The 14,029-nt window shown below is 46.7% G+C and overlaps 1 pseudogene; it reads right to left on the bottom strand.

The window, feature by feature from the left end:
* Positions 1-9,385: 9,385 nt before the first annotated feature.
* On the bottom strand, positions 9,386-12,789 carry LOC119308872 (annotated as a pseudogene).
* Positions 12,790-14,029: the final 1,240 nt, after the last annotated feature.

The raw sequence follows: 14,029 nt of genomic DNA, 5'->3' as shown, positions 1-14,029 counted from the left end.
GCGCGACGGGTACGGGGACGGCGCGACGGGGACGGGCCCGGGGCGGCGACGGAGACGAGGGCGGCGACGGGAACGGGGGCGGCGACGGGGACGGGGGCGGCGACGGGGACAGGGGCGGCGACGGAGACGAGCGGCGACGGAGACGATCGAGGACGGCGGCGACGGCGACGGAGACGGAAACAGAGAAACGAACAGAGAGGGAAACTGAAATTTTCGTAGCCGTTGTATATATAGAAGGCACCTTTAGTACCGGTTGGAACCACCAACCGGTACTAAAGGCCTGTTTTGGCCAGGCCAAGCGGCGGGAAGCGACCCCCTTTAGTACCGGGTGGTGGCACAAACCGGTACTAAAGGCCCCCCTTTAGTACCGGTTTGTGCCACGACCCGATACTAAAGGGGGTGCGCTGGCGCAGGTGCGGTGCGGCAAGTTTAGTCCCACCTCGCTAGCCGAGGGGCGACTGCACTGGTTTGTAAACCCCCGTGCGGTCACTCTCTCAAGCTCCTCTCCAAAGCAGGCTTACTGGGCCTACGTGTTCTTTGCAGCCCTGTGGGCCCACTTCACCTTTGCGGGCCTGCATCCTGGCTCAACTACAGGTTGGGTTTCTAGTCGTATGCAGGCCGCTCTGGCCTAGTAGGCGGGCTTATTTTTATTTTATTTTTTGCTTTATTTATTTTTGCGTTTTTTTTGTGTATTTAGAGTTTCTTGGTGAACATTTTTGTTTTAGGTACAAAAAATTACAAACTTTCTGTTAGTGCCCGTAGTTTTCAAATTTGAATAGTTTAAATTTTGAATTATTTGAAATTAGTGTGAATCACTAGTTTGTGAATAACTTAACTTTAAAAATCAGTAAAGGCATGAAAGAATTTGTTTGCACATAAAATTTCTTCGCGTTTCAAATGCCAAAACACATAACTACCCTAACTATTACAGAGATTCCCCTCTCGGTGCGAAACGCAGAAGAAAGTGATGATAGATAGTGAAGCCGATCACATCCCAGATCTTTGGGTGTGAAACTTTTTCTTCGCGTGTGTCCCTTTGCGCCGTAACCATGGAAAATCTTCATCATTTAACGGGATGCTCGGGTCAATATTCACTGTGAATGGAGCAATTTCATCAAACTTTTCATAATCTTCTGACTTGTCTGTCTTGTCATCCACTCCCATGATGTTTCTCTTCCCAGAAAGAACTATGTGCCGCTTTGGCTCATCGTACGATGCATTCACTTCCTTATCTTTTCTTTTTCTTGGTTTCGTAGACATGTCCTTCACATAGAAAACCTGTGCCACATCATTGGCTAGGACGAATGGTTCGTCTGCATACGCAAGATTGTTGAGATCCATTGTTGTCATTCCGTACTGCGGGTCTTCCGTTACCCCGCCTCGTGTCATATTGACCCATTTGCACCGAAACAAAGGGACCTTTAAACCACGTCGATAGTCAAGTTCCCATATGTCCTATATATAACCATAATATGTTTCCTTTCCCGTCTTGGTTTCTGCATCAAAGCGGACACCACTGTTTTGGTTGGTGCTCTTCTTATCTTGTGCGATCGTGTAAAATGTATTACCATTTATCTCGTACCCTTTGAAAGTCATTATATTCGAAGATGGTAACTGGGACAGCAAGTACAGGTCATCTTCAATAGAGGTGTCATGCATGGTACATGTCTGCAACCAGCTGGCGAAACTCCTGGTTTGTTCACGTGTAAACCAGTCATCAGACCGCTCCGGGTGTTTGGAGCATAGCAAATTCTTGTGTTCATCCATATAAGGAGCCACCAAGGCGGAATTCTGTAGAACTGTGTAGTGTGCTTCAGTGAGAGAATGTCCGTTCATACATATTATTTGTTCCCCTCCTAGCGTGCCTTTTCCATCTAGTCTGCCCTTATGCCGCGATTCAGGAACACCAATCGGCTTAAGGTCAGAAATAAAGTCAATACAAAACTCAATGACCTCCTCATTTTGATGGCCCTTGGAGATGCTTCCTTCTGGCCTAGCACGGTTATGGACATATTTCTTTAAGACTCCCATGAACCTCTCAAAGGGGAACATATTGTGTAGAAATACAGGACCCAAAACGTTAATCTCTTGGCACAGGTGAACTAGGACGTGTGTCATGATGTTGAAGAAGGATGGTGGAAACACCAACTCGAAACTGACAAGACATTGCACCAAATCATTCTGTAACCTTGGTATGATTTCTGGATCGATTACCTTCTGAGAGATTGCATTGAGAAATGCACATAGCTTCACAATGGCTAATCGAACGTTTTCCGGTAGAAGCCCCCTCAATGCAACCGGAAGCAGTTGCGTCATAATCACGTGGCAGTCATGAGACTTTAGGTTCTGGAACTTTTTCTCTGCCATGTTTATTATTCCCTTTATATTCGACGAGAAGCCAGACGGTACCTTAATACTGAGCAGGCATTCAAAGAAGATTTCCTTCTCTTCTTTGGTAAGAGCGTAGCTTGCATGACCCTGATGTATGCCGTCTTCTCCGTGCATACATTGTTGGTCCTCCCGTGCCTCAGGTGTATCTTTTGTCTTCCCATACACGCCCAAGGAGCCAAGCAGGGTCACGCAAAGATTCTTCGTCACGTGTATCACGTCGACTGCGGAGCGGACCTCTAGGTCTTTCCAATATGCCAGGTCCCAAAATATAGATTTCTTCTTCCACATGGGTGTGCGTCCGTCAGCGTCCTTTGGAACAGATTGTCCGCCAGGACCCTTTCCAAATATCACCTTCAAATCCTTGACCATATCATGTACATCAGCACCAGTACGGTGGCGAGGCTTCGTCCGGTGATCCGCCTCACCTTTGAAATGCTTGCCTTTCTTTCTTACGGGATGCCTGCTCGGAAGAAATCGACGATGTCCCAGGTACACATTCTTCTTACAACTATTCAAATATATACTGTCGGTATCATCCAAACAGTGCGTGCAACCGTGGTATCCCTTGTTTGTCTGTCCTGAAAGGTTACTGAGAGCAGGCCAATCATTGATGGTCACGAACAGCAATGCCTTTAGGTCAAATTCTTCCTGTTTGTGCTCATCCCATGCACGTACACCTGTTCCATTCCACAGTTGTAAGAGTTCTTCAACTAATGGCCTTAGATACACATCAATGTCGTTGCCGGGTTGTTTAGGGCCTTGGATGAGCACTGGCATCATAATGAACTTCCGCTTCATGCACAACCAAGGAGGAAGGTTATACAAACATAGAGTCACAGGCCAGGTGCTATGGTTGTTGCTCTGCTCCCCAAAAGGATTAATGCCATCTGCGCTTAGACCAAACCATACGCTCCTTGCGTCATCTGCAAACTTCTTCCCGTACTTTCTTCGATTTTTCTCCACTGCGACCCATCAGCGGGTACTCTCAACTTTCCGTCTTTCTTACGGTCTTCTCTGTGCCATCGCATCGCCTTGGCATGCTCTTTGTTTTGGAACAAACGTTTCAACCGTGGTATTATAGGAGAATACCACATCACCTTGGCAGGAATCTTCTTCCTGGGGCGCTCGCCCTCGACATCATCATGCTCATCGCGGCTGATCTTATAGCGCAATGCACCACATACCGGGCAAGTGTTCAAATCCTCGTACTCACCGCGGTAGAGGATGCAATCATTAGGGCATGCATGTATCTTCTGCACCTCTAACCCTAGAGGGCAGACATCCTTCTTTGCTTCGTACGTACTCTCGGGCAATTCGTTGTCCTTTGGAAGCATATTCTTTATCATTACCAGCAACTTTCCAAATCCCTTGTCAGATACACCATTGTCTGCCTTCCATTGCAGCAATTCCAGTGTGGTGCCCAGCTTTTTCTTGTCACCTACGCAATTCGGGTACAACAATTTTTTGTGATCCTCTAACATGCGCTGCAACTTCTTCTTCTCCAAATCACTTGCGCAGTTTCTCTTTGCATCGGCAATGGCCCGACCTAGATCATCAACGGGCTCATCTGATGCCTCTTCTTCAGCTTCTTCCCGCATTGCCGGCTCAGCTTCTTCCCGCATTACCGGCTCAACTTCTTCCCCCATTGTTGTATCATCGTATTCAGGGAACCCATGGCCAGGATAGCTGTCGTCGTCCTCTTCTTCTTCATTGTCTTCCATCATAATCCCTCTTTCTCCGTGCTTGGTCCAAACATTATAGTGGGGCATGAAACCGGACTCAAACAGGTGGACGTGAATGGTTCTTGACGTAGAGTAATTGCGACCATTCTTACAGCCAGCACATGGACAAGGCATAAAACCATCCGCCCGCTTGTTTGCCTCAGCCGCAAGCAAAAAAGTATGCACGCCCTCAACGAACTGGGGAGAGCATCGGTCATCGTACATCCATTGCCGGCTCATCTTCATTACACAACACCGAATAGACCAAATTAATACAAGTTCATACATAAAGTTCATACAACACTTAAATGCAACAAACAAATAACTCTCTAGCTAAAGCATTTTAATGCAACAACAAATGCGATCAAGATCGCAACTAAGGTAACAATTGATCCAACAGCATAATGATACCAAGCCTCACTATCGATGGCATATTTTCTAATCTTTCTAATCTTCAAGCGCATTTTCTCCTTCTTGATCTTGTGATCATCGACGACATCGGCAACATGCAACTCCAATTCCATCTTCTCCCCCTCAATTCTTTTCAATTTTTCTTTCAAGTACTCGTTTTCTCTTTCAACTAAATTTAACCTCTCGACAATAGGGTTGGTTGGAATTTCCGGTTCACATACCTCCTAGATAAAAATATCTATGTCAACTTGATGGACATAATTTGTCATAAACACGAAATGCAACAAATAGTTTTAAAAGAGAATATACCACATCCGAATCATAACAAGGACGAGGGCCGACGGGGACGGATATCAAAACCATGGCACTATGTATAACAAACAACGTACGGGTAAGATAATTATTATACGAGTAACTATATATCCAAATCACACAAACATCAATTTTTTATATAAAATTTCATGAACAAGAGGCTCACCACAGGTGGTGCCAGCGACGGGACGGTGCGGGCGATCGACGGTGGTTACGACGGAGATTTAGAAGGCACTAAGTAAACCACACCTACATATGCAAACTAAGTGTTATTTTAACCTCAAATTGCATATAAATCAAATACTAGCACATATATATATATATTTCCTCCCAAATTACTAAACTCACAAATTAATAACTATATAAAGCATTGCAAGAGCTAATCTAGCAATGAGAGATGAAAGGACAAAGTTGCTAACCTTTGTGATCATTTGAATGGATGGGGGCCTTCAAATCTCGACAAATTTTGGGCAAAATGTGTGATGAGCTCAAGAGGAAGAGGGGAAGAACAGAGAGGAGAGGGGAAAGGGGAAGAACAGAGCGAGCTCGCGTGGACGAAGGGTTTATGTAGGACGACCTTTAGTACCGGTTCGTGCCAAGAACCGGTACTAAACGTGCTGGAGGGGGCCCAGACTGACAACATACTGCCACCACTCTCATTAGTACCGGTTCGTGGCACGAACTGGTGCTAAAAATTAGCCACGAACCGGTACTAATGAGAGCGGTCCGGCTAGCCGTTGGAACCGGCACTAATGTATACATTTGTGCTGGCTCAAATACAAACCGGCACTAATGTGCTTCACGTTTGACCCTTTTTCTACTAGTGCTCCCTGTCCACCCCCTACCTTGCTCCCGAGCGAAAGCTCAAAATCCTCTCCGGATTGGGTGGTGGCATCGCCGTTTACGTCGTGCTCTCCTCGGAGACACCGCCTGGGGATGTTGAAGGTTTGGGTGAGTGTTGCCTTGGTGTGGAGGCGTCTAGCAGCTGCTTTGTCCTCTCTACAGTGGCCAACGATGTCATGATTTGCAAATCTGGCGCCCCCTTTGGTGGTTCTCTCCGGCGTGGCTGTTGTCGTGTTGTTGAGTACCTACATTCTCTGTGGTGTTCGTTTTTGCGCTCGTGATGCTCGCTGCTGTGGCTTGGCTCGGTGCCGTTTCATCCTCTTCGATTGCCCCAGGTGGCTTTCCCTCTTTGTTGATTGTCCGGAGGCGGCGACGTTGTAGCTGGCGTGGTGTGCTTTTGGCTACGTGCAGGTCAGGCGGCGTGCTCTCGACGAGTGGCCGTGAAGCCGGGTCCTATCCAAGCTCTCGGGTGAGCATCTCTCTTGCCGACGAGGGTAGGGGCCCTTTTCGGCATCTGAGGATATAGGAGCTGTCCCTTCTCCGCCCGATTCTCCAGACACAATCTTGGTCCTTCTCTTAGCAGACGGCTGATCCATTGCAATCTACTATGTTCGGGTGTCCTTGGCCCTTAGTGTAGTGGGCAGCGACACTAGCAAGCTGTGCTCTTTTTCCTATTTTGTGCTTGTTAGTGTGTGTTGCGTTGTAAGTTGCTCCATCAGCCCCTTGTATCCTTTTCGTCTTATTAGCTCTGTTGGTTCTTTGTAACGCCTGGCCGGTTGATGGCTTTGTTAATTCAAAGCCGAGCTCTTCTTGAGCCTTCACTAGTAGAAAAGAGGACATTGGTCCACCCCGGGTTAGCCCATTAGTCCCGGTTCAGTCTAGAACCGGGACTAATGGGGGCATTAGTCCTGGTTCGTGCGCCAAGAGGCCACGTGGGCCATTTGTCCCGGTTCGTCTGGACCTTTTAGTCCCGGTTGGTGCACGAACCGGGACTAAAGGGTGCGATGCCCATTAGTTCCAGTTCGTGGCACCAACAGGGACTAAAGGGTTAGACCTTTAGTCCCGGTTCGTGCCACCAACCGGTACTAATGGGGTTTGAGGCATTAGTACCGGTCCATGGCACGAACCGGTACTAAAGGTCCCATTTTCAAACTCTACCCCCGTCCACCCCGATCGCCTTTTCAGTTTTAGAAAAAATAAAAGAAAATGTCAAAAAAATAAAAGAAAATAAGTTTCCCATGTGATATGTGGTCTAGTTGTTGGGAAATTTTGCAAATATGAATTTCGACTTTATTTGCAAAATCTCTCGAGAATTTGTAAAAATGGGCATACGTTTTGCATACTAACTCGGATGAAAATGTTTTTTATATGAAAAATCATCTACTCGAAAAGTTACATCCAAATTTAACCTGGGGTACCCCGTTAAACATTTTCAAAATTCTCAAAAACCTAACAGAAAAAAAGTTACGGGCCTTTTTAGATCTAGAGTGGAAAAATCGAAAAAATTTCAAACTGTGGTCAAACAATGGTCAAACTAATTATTCTACAATATTAGTATTACTAAATAATTATTTCAGTTATTTTGAATTTTGGTCAAATCTGGTCAAACTGTGGTCAAACAATGGTCAAACTGTGGTCAAACAATGGTCAAACAATGGTCAAACTAATTATTCAAGAAATATTAGTGTTACTAAATAATTATTGTTTTTTAAAACAACAATTTCAAACTCAAACAGTGAAATGTGTCACTTCATACTCAAGCAAAATTCCTGAAGGTTAATAGGATTGACATCTTATTATTGTCAGGAAAATAACAAGTGCAGGTGAGGGAGTGGGAGGATGGGTGACCGTTCGGTAAGTTAGATGATTTGGAATAATGAGGGATGATTAGAGATTAAAGGATAAATTGAGCAGTGATGAGGGGTGGTGATTAGAGATTAGAGGTTAAAATAATTCAGAAATTTGAAAATAAAAAAAATTCAAAAAAAATTCAAAAAAAATCGTAAAATTTCCTTTTGTCCCGGTAACCAACCGGGACTAAAGGTGAAGCTCCACGTGGCCGCGGCCTTTAGTCCCGGTTCGTTTAAGAACCGGGACTAAAGGGGAGAGGCATTAGTAACGACCCTTTAGTCCCGGTTCAAAAACCGGGACTAAAGGGCCTTACCAACCGGGACAAAAGCCCCTTTATCTACTAGTGCTTCGTTCCAAAAAAAAAAAACATCATGGTTTTCCTCATATTTGCATGCACATCCGCTATAAAGTAATGATCACCTGACGTTCTTGCTGTCGCCGCGATTTTATGAGCCAACTTGTTCCGTATCCTTCCGTCTGCTTTTTAATGTCCATCATCAGAGCAAACCAGGGTGATCTGCAAATTTCCTTGTATCTCGGAGGATCTGCACTGACAAAGTCGTTGTCCAGCAGAGAAAAAGGGAAGGCCCCTATGGTCTCCGGCGACAACGCCTCCCCATGTACTACCAGTATCCTGCAGAAACGCTGCATCGCAATTCAAGTTAACTGATCGTCTGATCCCAACGGAGGTAGTTGCCAATGATTGGATACTGTGCTCACAGGAACTGGATCTCGACCCCCCTGCGCATGGATAGCATTCTGATCAGCAGATCATCGTTCTGTGGCGAATACCATGTTCATCAAGTCATCGTTCGGGTAGTATTTAGATTTTAAAACCGTTGCACAAAGACTGTTTGGATTTTGTAATAGCCTCCATCCCTTTCATGCTAGAAGCGCTTGATTGAATAAGTGCATATCACGGAAACCAATACCTCCGTCTCTTTTTGCCTTTGTCATATTTTCCCACGACATCTAATGCACTTTCTGGTGCTCATCTTTTTCTCCCCACCAGAAATCCCTTATGATTTTCTCATAACTCTCACAAAAGCTTTGGTTCAGTTTAAAAACTCCCGTAGCATAAGTTGGCATTGCTTGCACAACCGGCTTCACATGCACTTCCTTCGCTGCCTGGGACATGAAGCGTTCATTCTAGTCGTTACATCTCTTCCCGAACCTCTCCATGATAGGCTGAAAATTACCGTTTCTCATTCTTCCTTCTGGGATTGGGAGTCTCAAATATTTCCCTGATGCGTAGAGAGATAATACCATAATAATCAGGTTGTTTTTATTATTTGTCGTGTCAAACAACTGCCCTGAACTTTCATGTTGCTAGATCAAAAGAATCACTATATAGTCGGGAAAAGATAGAAAAATATATCTTTCGTCACTCAATTCTTGACGGACTCTAGATTCCGTCCCTCAACTCTGAAAATAGACAACTTGCACCCTCAACTACTGAAACCGAATAACGTTAGTCCCTGATCTCGGTGTTGACTCACCCCGGTTTTGACCGGTGCCGACTCAAATTCGTGTACTTTTTTCAAATTCATGAACTTTTTTGAAGTTTGCGTACTTCTTTCAAATCCGGTTTTGGCCAGGGTGTTCTACTCTTTGGACAGGCGCACGTCCAACAAGTTTGGTAGAAATCTGTTACAGATGAAAATAAATGAACTGAACCTCCATCGACCAATCAAATTTTCAGCTGATCACATACTGGCAGACAACAATGAAGGTTCGGACATGATGGAATACAGAATGCAGAGTATTATAACAATCTTGATCTTCATACGGAATAGTATTTCTACATCAGGGTTAATAAGGTTAAAGACCTAATACTAGTTCCTCCCGCTGTTGAATTAATACTCATCACCCTCCTGCGACAACTCTTTTTGACGCTCACAGTACTTCCTCATATCTTCTGCAAACTGCGTGTCGCTCCTAAAATCGAACATTAAATCCGCGTCCAGAATTCCGTCCGTGTGCCGCGTTCCATAGTGGGTAATATCATGATTACTCTTAATAAAGTCTGCTGAATCTGGATACACAATCTTCCTTGCGGTTCCCTTTCCATAGTAGCAACGGCCTGTCACCAAGACCAAAATTGATTTATTATTTACCAATTTACAACAAGACAGCTCAACGATTCTTCAAAGTGAAATGTTAGGCAAACCATGTCTATCTGCGTTGGTTTCACTCACCAGACCATTGGTGTGCGATAGAAAACCATGACAGTAGTACTGAACAACAGTTCTTGACAAGAAAAAAAGAAGTTAGAAGTACACTTTGGATTGTAGAGAAATTTTATCCCAAAATAATCTTAAGATGTTAATCTTTTTTACACATGATCAACAACAAGAAGAGCACATAAATGTTTATTTATGTCAGAATTGCTCATAGTTTTAAATAGCCGCCCGCTATATAGTCCACTATAGCCTTTTCAGCAGGGTGACGCTAAATAGTCACCTTCACAAATAGTCCGATATAACTCCGCTATAGCTGATTTGAAGGCCGCCGCTATTTTCCATAGCCCGCTATTTGAAACATTGGAATTGCCGTACTAAGCTACTTCCTCCGTCCCAAAATAAGAGTCTTAATTTTGTACTAACTATAGTGCAAATTTGTATTAAGGTTAAGACACTTATTTTGAGACGGGGGAGTATAATATATCCTATGCACACGATATGCACCCGGAATCGGAGGTGTACATAAATGTTGTAAGTATGAGCACATGGCTGTTTCAACGGACTAAATGTGCACTCGGTGCCCCTATATAAGTTATTCTTTATGAGAGCTATCTCTATGGTTGGATGAAACAAACAAGCATCGTACGAATTAAAGAGGAAAAGTCCTTCATGGAAATCAAAAGGATCTTCAATGAAACACAGAAACAAGGGCGGGGGCAGTTCCCTCTAATGTTTTAAACCTGAATGGCTGCTCACCAGCTTCCCCTTCAGTTCTACTTGGAAGGAATGTGGACTTACCAGTATATATCAGGGGTAGAGGACGGCAGAAATTTGTTTTTTCCTGCTCACCAGGATACGAACAATTGAGTTCGGCGAAGAAGAGTTGGTTACGAGCAATCCCTGATTTGGAAGCAGCCACAAAATTAACGTGATAGCACTCCCTGTCTAAGGATTCAGAACCAGCCACCACACCACAGATAACACTTAGCACATATTGTGGTTCCTAAAACAAGCAACAGCAAGGTCAAATGAAGTAGCTGATAGTGAGATGTAAAGAATATGTACCAAGTAAACAAGGATGAACAAAAACAAGGCAAATTTTTGAAAATGGTCCCTCTTACCTCATCTTTTCACTCAGGAGGTAAAGAAGGTAAGAGTTACTCAGACCCACCACTTAATGAAACCAATGCTTCAGATCTATTATATACTCTTTATCTCTCATGTGAAAAGAGGAGGTAAGAGAGTCCATGTTAAAACTGTTGTAAAAACAAAGCTACATACCAAAGGATGCTCAGAGGCATATTTCTGCAGCAGTTGTTCAAGCTAGAGCAAAAGTGTAATCTCATTCTGTTATAATATGACTTCATTCTCAGCAGAGTTCCCTTAGCCTCCTCGCATAATTCGGCCACCTTGGGAGGTTCGGGATCCAACGCCATTACTTTTTGTCGGAGGAAGTACTCTATTTGACCAAGCGACTCACGAGGGATCACACCATTGGTGCCAGTGGTCAGCAAGCGTCGTAGGTCATTCAACATATCGGGGGTCAGGGATGCGAGGAATGACCCTAGTGCAGCGTATTGTGGGTGTCGAGCGGTTGTGGCTGCGGCAACAAACTGCTGCAAGGTGTGCATCTCATGGGATATGTCACAACATTTGTGGGAGAGGTGCTCCATCACCTGCTGCGTCGAGCAGCCAGACTCAAAGTTTCCTTGGACGAGGGTGATGAGGCCTTCCAAGGAACGAACCTCCACGCGAAGCATAGATAGGGTGTCGATGATGTGATACTCTTTGATTTCGGACAGGGGTAGCGGGTACACTATTTTGTGCCAAATAGAGTTGACAATGATGTTGGAGACAGGATCCATGTGGCCATAGCAGTGGCCAGCCCACAATATGTCGCGGATGAGCCCTGTAGAGGGCGGTAACATGGTGAACACTTTGAGATAGAAAGCGTGGATTGCACTGTGAAGCCTCATTCTGAGAGACTCGGTGTACTCACATGCATCGCCACTGCAGCTCTCTACCAAACCGCGACTTCGAGCGGTTCTCGCGGCCTTCGCTAAAAAGGTTGATATCATGGACCTCTTGTCTTGAGGATCAGACCGTAGGGACGCAAAGAGGTCCCCATGACGCTCGACCTTGATGCTGACAACATCGAATCCATCCACGGAGCTCATGCTATTGCAAATCTCAAGCTTCCCTTCACCGGGCTTGAGGTTCCGACAATACACGACGACCTCTCTCCCCCCTGGTAGCAACTTCACCTGGAGGTCGAGGGGGGCGCTGTTGTGGTACCGCAGTAGGTCCACGAGGGTGTCGACGTCGTCGACGGTGAGCTTGGGCCCTCCTGGCCTGAGGAACACGGCGGTGGCGAGGAGCCTCTGTAGGGGAAGGGGCGTCGTGTGGAGCCGCACCAGGGCGTCGGGCGCTGGGTGCGACGCACAGGTTGCAGCGCACATGAGGGCAGCTTGTGTCCTTTTGGAGGCGGGGTCGGGGAGCTCAAGCTCAGCAGCGTAAAGATCATGCTCGACGAGCAGAACGGCCAGGGCGAGGTCGGCGCCCGCCCAGTGGAGGTACCGGGTGGCCTGTTCTTCACTGAGGCATCCGAAGTATCTGACCATGAATCTGCGGAGAGCCAGGTAGGATGGCGCGGCATCTCTGGGCCAGGTATCCCTACGGGAGGTTGGCCCAATGGTACTGGACCAACTATCCCTGGGCTGTGCTGCGCCAGCCATCATCTTGGACCTCCTCCTCCTCTTAGCGTCGTGCGGAGGCGACGGGTTTGCCCGGAAGTCCCGCGGGAGGTGGGCGATGGTGTTGAGGATGATGTTGGTGACGGGGTCCATGAGGCCGAGGCAGAGGCCGTATTTGCCCATGGTTGAGATCAGTTGGTCGGCCGCTTCGTCTGGCATGTCGTCGACGGGCAGCCGGTCGTAAGCCTCCTCGTATAAGTCGGGGATGGACGCGAGGAGATCGCGTTTGAAACAGAAGCTAGGGGGTTCGTCGCAATTGCCGCTGTACAGGCAGGAAAAGAGCCCCCTGCGGTCAGGACCCGGCGACTGCACCTTGGGCGGCATCACGTCTGCTGCGACTGCAATCGATTGAGGCGGCGATTCAGCCGGCGGCAGGATCGATCTAGGGTTGCTGACTCAGTTCGGTGGCCGTCGGGGTCTGTGGGAGGAAGACGGCGATCGATGGGTACGTTACGTACGTATAATAATGCATAACAGCAGACGAGGACACATCGTCAAAAAAGAAAGGAAAAAGCAGACGAGGAAACACGCGCGCGTCTCTGATATGTATGGGCCCCGGTTCAGAGCCCATATTCCTTGCCGACACAACCCGCCAAGATATATGCATCTTTTACCCCTATTAGTAAACGTGCACGATGGCATCTCAAAACCTTCAACAATAGGGCTGGATACACTGAATATCTGGGTACAGATACATGATGTACCACAACTCTATGCACATCTGGTGAAGCCGCTGGAGGCGAAGGTTGGGGAGGTTCTGTTCGTTGAAACAAACTCGCTGGATTTTGTAGGGAATTTCTATCGGGTGTGGGTACAGATTGATGTCAACCACCCTCCGAAAAACGCAGTTTCAATGATCAGGGAGGGAAAGAGACAGATTTACAGGGTCAAATATGAGAAGCTACCCGACTGGTGTGCGGTGTGTGGCAAGCTGGGGCATCTTTACAAGGAACATGGGCGTTGGTTTTTAAGGATCTTAGGGCCTCTTGGTTCATGCGTACAGGCGGGCCCAGGTGAGGGTCGAGGCCGCCGAGGAGGACGACGGGGAGGTCGGTCAGGTTCTGAAAGAGGGAGTACTACTACTTCGTCTAATGAAAGGCACAACGACTCTCAATATGAGCAGTCTGGAAAAGGCCATCGGGCGGATGTAGGACTGGATGATGTGGATATGGTCGAGCATAACAGAAAACGTTCAGAGAGACAAGAAAATTCTGCTGCGGCCAAGACAGGGATAGGGGTTGCTGCTCACAAGTTCCTGCCGCATGGAGGCGAAAACTCAGCTATCGTGTCCTTCGGGGCAGCACCATTAAGCCCGCCACCAAAGAGGGACCCAAAGAAGGCCAAAACTGGCGAGGAAGATAATGAAGGTAGCAAGGTGTTAACTTTGGCGGGCTCCCTGGAGGGGCGCCGCCTAGCCCAATGAGTGCTCTATGTTGGAACTGCCGTGGCGCGGGCAAACCCGCGGCAGTTCGAGAACTTCGCGAACTCGCGATGAAGTTTGCCCCAGCAGTGCTTTGTATCGTTGAAACACAAATCAGTGGTGCACGGGTCGAAGCTCTTGCTG

This window comes from Triticum dicoccoides, chromosome 5B, assembly GCF_002162155.2.
Source record: "Triticum dicoccoides isolate Atlit2015 ecotype Zavitan chromosome 5B, WEW_v2.0, whole genome shotgun sequence".
Taxonomy (NCBI): domain Eukaryota; kingdom Viridiplantae; phylum Streptophyta; class Magnoliopsida; order Poales; family Poaceae; genus Triticum; species Triticum dicoccoides.
This window is presented reverse-complemented; position numbering and strand designations above follow the sequence as displayed.